This window comes from Meriones unguiculatus, chromosome X (genome assembly GCF_030254825.1).
Source record: "Meriones unguiculatus strain TT.TT164.6M chromosome X, Bangor_MerUng_6.1, whole genome shotgun sequence".
NCBI lineage: Eukaryota > Metazoa > Chordata > Mammalia > Rodentia > Muridae > Meriones > Meriones unguiculatus.
The window spans coordinates 14,028,452-14,041,264 of NC_083369.1; the positions used below are offsets into that span (position 1 = coordinate 14,028,452).

General features: G+C 39.5%; 1 pseudogene; it reads left to right on the plus strand.

The window, feature by feature from the left end:
• The first annotated feature begins 12,347 nt into the window (after positions 1 to 12,347).
• On the plus strand, positions 12,348 to 12,748 carry LOC110566741 (large ribosomal subunit protein uL24-like; annotated as a pseudogene).
• The last annotated feature ends 65 nt before the right edge of the window (positions 12,749 to 12,813 follow it).

Here is a 12,813-nt window from a genome sequence, read left to right on the forward strand (position 1 = left end):
GCCATTGATATCTATAAATAGAGTTAGTTTTTTATTAATATTATTCACTTGGCATCATGGAATAGTTTCATCTTCAATGGCTAACGTGACTTAGATTCTCTCCACTGGCATGCTTTAGCCTGTGAATTCCGTAATATTTTTTAAAACTACAACAATCCAAAAACATAAACTTTTAGTAAGAAACCAAGTCAGGAACTAGAAAAGATCATCTTGAGTGAGGTAGAAAGATACACATGGTATATGCTCACTTATAAGCTGATATTAGCCATATAATATAGGATAAACATACTAAAATCTACAGACCTAAATAAGCTAAACACTAAGTAGGACCCTAAGGAGGATGCTTAAATCCCATTCAGGAGGGCAAACAGGATAGACACCTGAAATGATGGAAGAGAGGAAACAGGATGGGGGCCTATTATAGAGGGTCCTCAAAAGCTCCACCCAACAGGGGATTAAAGCAGATGTTGAGACTCACAGCCAAACTTTGGGCAGAGCACAGCGAGTCTCATGGAAGAAGAGGGGGGTAGGGGATAGAAGGACATGGAGGGGACAGGAGCCCCACAAGGAGACCAACAAAGCTAAAAAAAAAATCTGTTCACAGGGTATCCTGCAGAGCTGATACACCAACCAAAGACCATACATGGAGAGAACCTAGACCCGCTGCTCAAATGTAGCTGACTGGCAGCTAAGTCTCCATGTGTGTTACCAAGTAAGGGGAACAAGGTTGTCTCTGTCATGAACTTCTTTGCTTGCTCTTTGATCACTTGCCCCTGGCAACACAGAGGAAAAGGATCAAGGCAGTCCTGATGTGGCTTGATAAGCTATGGGCAGATGGCAAAGGAGAAGAACTCTCCCTTTCAGTGGACTAGGGGTAGGGGATAAGGCAGAAGATGGAGGGAGGGTGAGACTGGAAGGAGTTGAGGGAGGGGGCTTAAATTGGGATATATAATGAATAAATTGTGAAAAAATAAAATTAAAAAGTTAAGAAACCAGAGTGGTTGTACCAGTTTACATTCCCACCAGCACTGGAGGAGGGTTCCCCTTTCTCCACAACCTCTCCAGCATGTGTTGTCACTTGAGTTTTTCATCTTGGCCATTCTGATGGGTGTAAGGTGAAATCTCGGGGTCGTTTTGATTTGCATGTCCCTGATGGCTAATGAGGTTGAGCATTTCTTTAAATGTTTCTCTGCCATTCGATATTCCTCTGTCGAGAATTCTCTGTTTAGCTCTGTTCCCCATTTTTTAATTGGATTACTTGGTTTGCCGGTTTTCAGCTTCTTTAGTTCTTTATATATACTGGATATTAGTCCTCTGTCAGATAAAGGGTTGGTGAAGATTCTTTCCCAATCTGTAGGCAGTCGTTTTGTTTTGATGACGGTGTCCTTTGATTTACAGAATCTTTTCAGTTTCATGCGGTCCCATTTATTGATTGCGCTTCCTCAAGACCCAGCTATACCACTGCTAGGTATATACCCAAACTTTGTTCAAGTATGCAGAAGGGATACTTGCTCAACCATGTTTATAGCAGCTTTATTTGTAATAGCTAGAACCTGGAAACAACTCAGATGTCCATCAACAGAAGAATGGGTACAGAAATTGTGGTATTTTTACACAATGGAATACTACTCAGCAATCAAAAAGGAGGAAATCATGAAATTTGCAGGCAAATGGTGGGATCTAGAAAAGATCATTCTGAGTGAAATAGCCCAGAAGGAGAAAGACAAACACAGTATATACTCACTTATATAGACCTATAAGATATGATAAACATAATGAAATCTATACACCTAAAAAAGATAATCAAGAGAGCAGACATGGGGTAAGATGATCAATCCTCATTTAGAAAGACAGATGGGATGTGCGTTGAACATATGACAGGAGTCTACTGAGTGTATCTGAAAAACTCTAACTAGCAGTGTTTTCAAAGCAGATACAAAGACTTATGACCAAACCTTCAGCAGAGTATAGGGAATCATAGGAAAGAAGGGGAGTTAGTATGATGGGGAAAGGATAGGAGCTCCACAAGGACCAAATATATCTGGGCACAGGGTCTTTTCAGAGACTGACATTCAACCAAGGACCATGTATGGATATAACCTAGAACCTCTGCTCGGATGTAGCTTGTGGTAGCTCAGTAACCAATTGGTTTCCCATAGTGAAGGGAACAAGGACTATTTCTAACAGGAACTCAAAGGCTGGCTCTTTGACCTCCTCACCCCCCAAGGGAGGAGCAGTCCTGTTAGGCCACAGAGGAGGACTTTGCAGCCAGTCCTGAAGATACCTGATAAAACAGGATCAGATGAATGGGGAGGAGGTCCCCCCCATCAGTGGACTTGGAAAGGGGCACGGTGGAGATGAGGGAGGGGCGGTGGGATTGGGAGGGAATGAGAGAGCAGGACACGGTTGGGATACAGAGTTAATAAAATGTAACTGATAAGAAAAAAATAAAATTAAAAAAAAGAAAAAAAAAGTTAAGAAACCAAGTCAAGCCTAGAGAAATGGCTCATTAATTAAAAGCACTTGCCATTCTTGAACAGCACTCAGATTCAATTCCTAGCTTCCATATGGCAGCTAACAACCAGTTCCAGGGAATCTGATACTCTTCTGCAAGCTCTTACACATACATGGTATACATACACTCAGGGACACATACATACATATATACATACATACATATAAATATTTTGAAAGAAAAAAATTAAGACATACAGAAAAAAGTATAAAGTATTAGAGTAAGAAATGGACAGTACAATGTTTTTTAATTTTTATTAATTACAGTTTATTCACTTTGTACCCCCCCTGTACCTACCTCACTCCTCCCCTCCCAATCCCACCCTCCCTCTTCCCCACCCGTGTCCCTCTCCCAGTCCACTGATAAGGGAGGTCCTCTTCTCCTTTCCTCTGATCCTAGTCTATCAGGTCTCATCAAGAGTGGCTGCGTTGTCTTCTTCTGTGGCCTGGTAAAGCTGCTCCCCCTTGGGGTGGAGGTGATCAAAGAGCAGACCAATCAGTTCATGTCAGAGACAGGCCCTGTTCCCATTACTATGGAGCCCACTTGGATACTGAACTGCCATAGACTACCTCTGTGCAGGGGTTCCAGGCCATCTCCATGACTGGTCCTTGGCTAGGGTATCAGTTTCAGAAAAGACCCCTGTGCCCAGACTTTTAGGATCTGTCGCTGTCCTTGTGGAGCTCCTGTCCTCTCCAGGTCTTACTATCTCCCACTTCTTTCGTAAGATTCCCTGCACACTGCCCAAACTTTGGCTATGAGTCTCAGCATCTGCAGGGTAGAGCCTTTCAGAGGCCCTCTGTGGTAGGCGCCTGTCCTGTTCTCTGTTTTCTCCCTCTTCCAATGTCCATCCTCTTTGACTTTCTGAATGGGGATTGAGTATCTTAGCTAGAGTCTTCCTTCCTGATTAGCTTCCTTAAGTGTACAGATTTTAGTATGTTTATCCTATGTTATATGTCTAATATGCACTTATGAGTGAGTGTGTACCCTGTGTGTCTTTCTGCTTCTGGGATACCTCACTCAGGATGATGTTTTCCAATTCCCACCATTTACCTGCAAATTTCATCATTTCCTTGTTTTTTATCACTGAGAAATATTCCATTGTGTAGATGTACCACAATTTCTGTATCCATTCCTCAACTGAAGGGCACCTAGGTTGTTTCCAACTTCTGGCTCTTACAAATAAAGCTGCTATAAACATTGCTGAGCAGATCTGTTAAAGTCAAATAAGAAAACAATATGTACAAACTAATCCCATTTGCTTACACATAAGAAAAACATAAAATACTATATACATAAATGTTAAGAATGAGTTACAAAACAACAAATATGGTGTGGTAGGTATTTGCTGATATATGGACGTTAGTTGATAAATCTTTGATAAGCAGCCTACATTCTATAGAACCATAGAAATTAGGTATAGAGTAAGGAAGTAAGGGGGAAAGAATGGAGCTCCCTAGGAAAGAGAAATAGAATAAATTGTTAGGGCAGACATGTGGGGACTAGAATCAGAGATCAAATGGAGAGGGGGAAGAAAGGGATAAGTCCAATATGGAATATGGAAAGAGATAGCTAAAACTAAGGGACATTTAAAGGATTATATAGAAATCTAACACAGTAGAATTTTCTTAAAATATTTATAGACATGAAAGAAATGTAAATGGAATCATCAAATAACAGGGAGACAAGGCCTCAGCCACACATCTTTCATCACCAAATGAAACCTCCAGTGCCTGGAATAAGTTACATCTAATAGAGTTGTTGGCCAAAGGGCCCCATGGAAACCTCCAAACAGTCCAAGCTATCACCAACACTATTAGTTACTCGCCACAATTGATGGTAAGGCCCTATTACTGAAGACCATGCCTACACAGGCCATTGAACACAGAGAGATGAAGCCGGTGCCTCTCTAAAGTCCTTAGCCCTACTAAATAGTGCTCATAGCACTGGAACATATTCTGCACGTTACCAAAGGATAAAGGAAAACACCGATCCAGCTGGAAACTCTACAATCTACAATAGTGACCTGCATGCAAGATATGCAACAGTGGCACAAAGCTTGTGGTAGGAACCAAGCAGGAGCTGATTAGATTTAAGGCCCATTTTGTGAATTGGAACCCATCTGTAACACTGCCCATGTGGCCAAGGACCTGAGACTGGATAAGGCATGGACTTCAATACTACTGTTTTAAAAATGACTCCAAAGAACATTCTGCTGTACGTACAGATCAGTGTGTCCTACTCAGCCATCATCAGAGATCTTTCTACAGCAGATGGGAACAAATATAGAGACCTACATCTGGACAATGTGTAGATAGTAAGCGACCTTAGAAAACTCAGTCCTAAATGGGATGTCTCCATGAATTTTCTTCCCTCAGGGCTCAGGGAACCATGTGGAAGGGGAGACAGAAAGAAAGAAAAAAAGAAAGAGCCAAAGGGGATTGAAAACCCCAAAGAAACACAACCTTCTAAACACAGCAGGACCGGTGTACGTATGAACTCACAGAGACTATTGGCAGCATGCATGAGGCATCCAGTATGCATTTACATAGTATGCCTATGTCTGGGACCAATGGGGTTCCAGCGCTAAGAGGGGAGGTGGATACAGCTTGCATCACTAATGCGGAGGTTAACTACAACTGACAACTGCTCACAAAGGAGAAAGTAGTTTTCTCTAACAGAGTCACACTGGTATACAAACCACTCTTAAGGGCAGGCCCCATGCCCAGCAGTAGATGGCCAAAACAATACAAAATCAGTTGAATTTTTGGTTCTCAGTCTCATCATGCATTGTCAGGAATTAGCAGCAGCAGCATTATCACCATCATCATACCTTACAGGTCTTTGGTGTATATTATGATTTTCAGTTTTGTGTTTTTATAGGATTTCTGTGAGTGCACACATGTGTCTCCTGCCTCTATATGTGTTTCTTGTGCTTTTTCTTTGGCTCTTTTTCTTCTGTGTTGTTTTATCTATGTCTTATTCTTATTTGCTTGTATTATTTTATCTTGTTCTATTATTGGTAGTAGATACCTGTTAAAGAGAGAGAAAAGGTGTGGAGTCACATGAAGAGGGAGTCAAGGAAAAGTAAACATTAATCAAAATATATTGTATGAAAAAAATCTATTTTCAATAAAAAAAGAAAAAGAAAAAAGTGGGTTGATTCAATGTAGTAAAATCAAAGAGCTTTTATTAATTTTATTTTTATGATCTCTCAAGATTTCATATAACTAAAGTAATATAAAGTCACTTCAGAAAAACACAATTTAAATATGCATTTACACTAAAGAGTTAGTAATATGTCACACTTAGTCACAATTTAGGTCTGCCTAAGAAAAGAACTACTAAAGACAATAAGACTAAATTTCTTGAGAGGTTGAAAACCAACTACTTGAAAATTAAGCACAGCTTCATATATCTCTTTTTAGTTTCCATGACAGTAAGTGGATATACATATGATGTGTTTAGCTATCGATTGATGACATCAGTAGATTTCAAATGTAGATGAAGGATACAAGGTAGGCAATATCACATTAGCACACATTATTACAGAATTATATTATTTTCTGAAGATAAATATATGCATGGAATTTTTTTGAGTAACATACTAAATATAGTTTCAATGTACTCTTTTTTTTTTACAAATGTCCTTATGTTCTAAGCATTGTCTACTGTCAAATAGTCAATAAAAAATTAAAGCCAAAAAAAAAAAAAGAAAATTAAGCACAGCAATTATAAATAACATGGTACACAGAACAAAATAAGCACAGGATTCCTCTAGATTTTGGAAAATTGTAATTACCTACATTTTTAGCAACATCTTGTAAATAGAAATACTACAATTTAAACCATAAAAAGAAAATAGACCTTAAAAATAACCTTGTCATATTTTCTTGTTTTAACCAATGTTTAGCTTAATAATATTTAATATTAAACAGCACAAATTGTATTAGAATACATTTTAAGTTATAATTTAATGAAAATGACACAAAATCTAATATAAATATAACATACAGTTAGCCTCAGAAAAAGAATTAATCTTGTAAACATTTATTTTATTTAAAAAAAATGTGGAATGGGGTGTGGGTCTTGGAGGAGTTAGGGAAGCGAGCATGTTCAAAAAAGAATGTATACAAGGAGAGCAACAGAACCAAAATATCTGGCCAGAGGGGTCTTTTCTGAGACTGATACTCCAACCAAGGACCATGCATGGAGATAATCTAGAACTCCTGCACAGATGTAGCCCATGGCATCTCAGTGTCCAAGTGGGTTCCTTATTAAGGGGAACAGGGACTATCTCTGACATGAACTCAGTGGCTGCCTCTTTGACAGCATCCCCCTGATGGGGGAGCAGCCTTGCCAGTCCACAGAGGAGGACAATGCAGCCACTCCTGATGAGACCTGATAAGCTAGGGTCAGATGGAAGGGGGGAGGACCTCCCCTATCAGTGGACTTAGAGAGGGGTATGGGAGGAGATGAGGGAAGGAGAGGGCTACAGCAGGGATACAAATGAATAAACTGTAATTAAAAAGGACTCAGGTTCCTGCCCAGTCACCACTTTAGAGCCACCACCGGCCAAAGCCTGTGAGCTCTATGAGCCACCCCAAACACCACAGACTGGGCCTTCCTGTTGATAGAAAACCCCACAGTAAGAGAAACATCTGGCCCTAACTCAGGACACCTAGCTCCAGAAAAGTTTCTGGCTATCCACAAGCTCCTGACTCAAGCCTCCAGCTGCAGGCATGAGAATAGAGCTCACCTGCCACTGACTACCACTTGGGTACTGGGGGAACAGAGCCCCAAACTGAGACTTAAAGAAGCCTGGGATCCCTGAGATCAACCCCCAGATACTGCTCAAAGGGGAAACCAGTTATCCCTAACAAAACTGACCAAACCACGGGGCACCCAGGTAACAGCAGCAGCTCACTAAATTTACAGCAAGAAACCCATAAGCAGGGCAGCTGTCTCCAGGACTTCTCTGGGTGAGAAGAGAGCTCCCCTTGACTAATAAATACCACAGTTAACACTCAGGCCTATACGCCTGAGGTGAGCTGTGGCAATTCCTGAAAAACACCAGCCATTCAATGACCATACCCAAAAAGCTGAGGAGGCTTCCTTCAGAAAAAAATCATCTTCCTGCCAAGGGGATTCTCTCCACCACAGGATTCCAGGAACCACCAGAAACTAACACCCAACACCTAAGATAGTCAAATGGGTAGAGGCCAGGATAAACACTCAACCAACAAAAGACAGAACAATATGGCATCTCCAAATCCTAGTTACCCAGGGGCAAGCAGCCCTGGACACCCCAGCATTATTGAAATTCAAGAAGATGACCTAAAATCTATGCTTATGAAGAGGATAATAGAGGAAACAAATAAGAGGAATAAAGAAATAGAGGAAGATAAAGTGAAACAGATTATGGCCATCCATAAAGAAATACAGGAAGATAAAGACAAACAGATTATGGCCATCCATAAAGAAATACAGGAAGTTGCAGCCAAACAGTTTGTGTCCTTTAGAGAGGAAATACTTAAATCACTGAAAGAAATAAAAGAAACAGAGGATTGTTTAAACAAACAGCTGAAGGAATTGAAGGAAAAACAGGAAAATACAGTCAGACAGGTGAAGGAAATCAAGAAAATGGCTCAAGATCTGAAGATAGAATTGGAAAAATTAAAGAAAACAAAAATGGAGGAAACTGTGGAGATAAAGAACTCAGGGAAGAAAACAGGAACTACAGAGCTAAGCATAACCAAAAGACTACAAGAGATGGAAGAAAGAATCTCAGGAGTGGAAGATACAATGGAAGAAATCGATGTATCTGTCAAAGAAAATGTTAAATTTAAAAAATTCCTGACACAAACCATCCAAGAAATCCAAGACAACAAGAAAAGACAAAACTTAAGTATAATAGGAATAGAAGAAAAAGAAGATTCCCTCCTCCAAGGCCCAGAAAATTTTTCAACAAAATCAGAGAAGAAAATTTCCCCAACATAAAGGAGAGGCCAATAAGAATACAAGAGGCCTACAGAACACCCAATAAAATAGACCAGAAAATAAAATCTTCCAGCCACATAATAATCAAAACAGTAAGTATACAGAACAAAGAAAAAATACTAAAAGCTGTAAGGAAAAAAGTCCAAGTAACACATAATAGCGAATCCATCAGAATCACACCTGACTTCTCAACAGAGACTAGGAAAGCCAGAAGGGCCTGGACAGATATCATGCAGACCCTAAGAGAACACAAATGTCAGTGCAGGCTACTATACCCAGCAAAACTCTCAGTCCTCATAGATGGAGAAAACAAGATATTCAACAACAACAAAAAAAAAAAAAACAAATTTCAACAATACGTACACACAAATCCATCTTTACAGAATACACCGAAAGGAAAAATACAACCAAAAAAAAACTAACTGCTTTCAAGAAAACACAAGAAAAAATTAACCTCACTATAATAAAACAAAAAGTAACCAAGCACATAAACTCACTACGACAGCCAACATCAAAATCAAAGGATCTAACAGCCACTGGTCATTAATCTCTCTCAACATCAATGGACTCAATTCTCCAATAAAAAGACACAGACTAACAGAATGGATGCATAAACAAGACTCATTGACACAGGAGACAACTTCCTGAACAGAACACCAACAGCACAGGCTCTAAGAGCAACAATCAATAAATGGAACCTCATGAAACTGAAAAGATTCAGTAAAGCAAAGGACACTGTCATCAAAAGAAAACGACTGCCTACAAATTGGGAAAGAATCTTCACCAACCCTATATCTGACAGAGGGCTAATATCCAATATATATAAAGAACTAAAGAAGTTGAAAATCAACAAATCAAGTAATCCAATTAAAAAATGGGGAACAGAGCTAAACAGAATTCTCGATAGAGAAATATCGAATCGCAGAGAATCACTTAAAAAATGCTCAACGTCATTAGCCATCAGGGAATTGCAAACCAAAATGACCTTGAGATTTCACCTTACACCCATCAGAATGGCCAAGATGAAAAGCTCAAGTGACAACACATGCTGGAGAGGTTGTGGAGAAAAGGAAACCCTCCTCCACTGTTGGTGGGAATGTAAACTTGTACAACCACTCTGGAAATCAATCTGGAGCTTTCTCAGACAACTAGGAATAGCGCTTCCTCAAGATCCAGCTATACCACTCCTAGGCATATATCCAAAAGATGCTCAAATACACAATAAGGACATTTGCTCAACCATGTTTGTAGCAGCTTTATTTGTAATAGCCAGAAGCTGGAAACAACCCAGATGCCCCTCAACTGAGGAATGGGTATAGAAATTGTGGTACATCTACACAATGGAATATTTCTCAGCAATAAAAAACAGGGAAATCATAAAATTTGCAGGTAAATGGTAAGTACTGGAAAAGATCATCCTGAGTGAGCTATCCCAGAAGCATAAAGACACACATGGTATAAACTCACTCATATAGACTTGTAATATAGGATAAACCTACTAAAATCTGTACACCTAAAAAAAAACTAATCAAGAGGGAGGACTCTGGCTAAAATGCTCAATCCCTATCAAGAAAGGCAAAGAGAATAGACAACAGAAGGAGGAGAAAATAGGGAACAAGTTAGGAGCCTGACACAGAGAGCCTTTGAAAGGCTCTGCCCTGCAGACTATCAAAGCAGATGCTGAGACTTATGGCCAACTGCTGGGCAGAGTGCAGGGAATCTTATGAAAGAAGTGGGAAACACTAAGATCTGGAGAGGTCAGGAGCTCCACTAGGAGAGCAACAGAACCAAAAAAATCTGAGCACAGGGGTCTTTCCTGAGACTCATACCCCAACCAAGTACCATGCATGGAGAAAACCTAGAACCCCTGCACAGATGTAGCCCATGGCAGTTGAGTGTCCAAGTGGGTTCCATAGTAATGGGAAAAGGAACTGCTTCTGACATGAACTGATTGGCCTGTTCTTTGATCACCTCACTCTTAGGGGGGAGCATCCTTACCAGGGCACAGAGGAAAGCAATGCAGCTACTCCTGATGAGACCTAATAGACTAGGATCAGAAGGAAGGAGAGGAGGACCTCCCCTATCAGTGAACTTAGGGTGGGGTATGGGTGGAGAAGGGGGAAGAAGCAAGGGGTTGGGAGGGGAGGAGAGAGGAAGCTACAGGGGGGATACAAAGTGAATAAAGTGTAATTAATAAAAAATTAAAAAATAAAAAGTTAGTAAAAAAAGAATGTATAATATTCTCAAAAGGTTAACTTTTTTTAAAATTTCCAACAACCCAAAATTAAAAGTACATTTTACAGTCATATAACATAACTCTTCTACTCTCCTTTTTTCCTCCTCCTCCTTCTCCTCTTCTTTTCTTTTCCTTCCTGTTGTCTTTCAGAGACTTAGTTACACCATGATCAGTAGTTATAAATATCATTTCAATGTCCATCTGAAACTTAACAAAAAAAACTAGACTGCATTTTAAATGAATGAGTATAAATCCTAGAAATATTACCTTCAATGAATCTTTAAAGTGGCATCTTTACAATATTCATCCAACTGAGCTATGGAAGGGCATTAATGAACATTTAAATAAGCAACACCACAGAGATAAAATGCAGCATTAATGTCCTAAAGGAAATAAATGTCACAAATCAAAGTTAATGATTGCATTTTTTTATATATACCAAAATGAAAAGTAAAGGGGGAAGAGGACCTCCCCTATCAGTGAAATTGAAGAAAGGAATGAGAGGAAATGAGAGAGGGAGGGAGGGATTGGGATGGAGGGAGGGAATGGGAAGGAATGAGGGAGGGAGTACAGCTGGGATACAAAGTGAATAAATTGTAATTAATATAAATAATAAAAATTTAATTTAAAATAAAAAATCTGCAAAAATATTGCATTGAACAGTACATTGTATTCTATAATAATTATTAGGTGAAGATTTTCCAGTGTGCGTTTGTAAAACAAGCACAAAAGTAACTTTCTAACAAATATTCATTGCTGAAAGAGAGCAAAATTAAAAGACTAAAAGCACTCCATAGTTGGAAAACCAAAAAGAGTAAAAGAAAAAAAAATAGCTCTGTATGAAATAGAAGTCAAAAGGCTCTTTTTATTCGCCATTTCCTCAGACCTGTCCCTGTTGGACCAGCGTGTTTAGAGTTAAGGTCTGGCAGTTGGCAGACGAAGCACCCCTTCCAGCAGACAGACATACACAAGAAAGCAATGTTTCTAGACCTCTTTCTTTGTGTAAAAAAAACATTCGTGTTGGCTCGCCTGGCCTCAAAGTTCAGCAAGGCTCTCTGCAACATTCTCCAAACTCAGAAATGGGACAGTAGTAATGCAGCATGGGATATTTATTTATATAGAATGTTATCAGCACTTCCTGTGGTAAAACAGGAAGGAAGGGAAGGGTTGACAGTTAAAAACCCAGAAGGAGACAAACCATGTGGTATTTTCATCTAGGGATCAAAACGTCAAGTTCTTATAGCGTCCATTTTGAGTGCTCATAGCTATAGTTCATTTGTTTGCTTGTTTAAATTATGTTGAACTCAAGAAAGCCTGGAGATTGAATACTAATTAGAAACAGAACCTGTTTCATTTAGAAATCAAAGCAGATTGGAACCATTTCAGAGAAGGGAAATACCCATAATATTTTGGTGCAAGAGAGGGTAAAAAAGTTCTAAATTACCATAGCACACAGTAAGATGACAGCAAATAATAATCTCAGAATTATATGCTCACAGTTTCAAAACCCTTTTCACAAACCTCATTTGGTAAACATGGCGAAAGACTCTTGTGTTAAGAGATTCCTTTTGTGGGCATCGCTGGATCTCTGCTGCCAAAATGAAGCAAGAACATTTCAATGCGTCATCTCGCATCCAGAGGAAAATCATGCCTTCCCATCTTTTGAAAGAGCTGAAACTGAAGTATAATGTTCGCTCCATGCCCACTAGAAAGAATGATGAAGTTCAAGTTGTCCGAGGACACTACAAAGGCCAGGAGATTGGCAAAGATGTCCAGGTGCATAGGAAGAAGTATGTTGTCAACATTGAGCAAGTGCCGCGAGAAATAGCTAACGGCACAACCATCAATGTGGGCATCCACCCCAGCAAGGTGGTTATCACCAGAATAAAGCTGAGCAAAGACCACAAGAAGATCCTGGAAAGGAAATCCAAGTCTCAACAAGTAGGAAAGGAAAAGGGCAAATACAAGGAAAAAAAACAATTGAGAAGATGCAGGGGTAAAAGCCTCTCATACACAACTTTCATTAAAGACTGTTCCAGATTAAAAAAAAATTAACAATCAGATT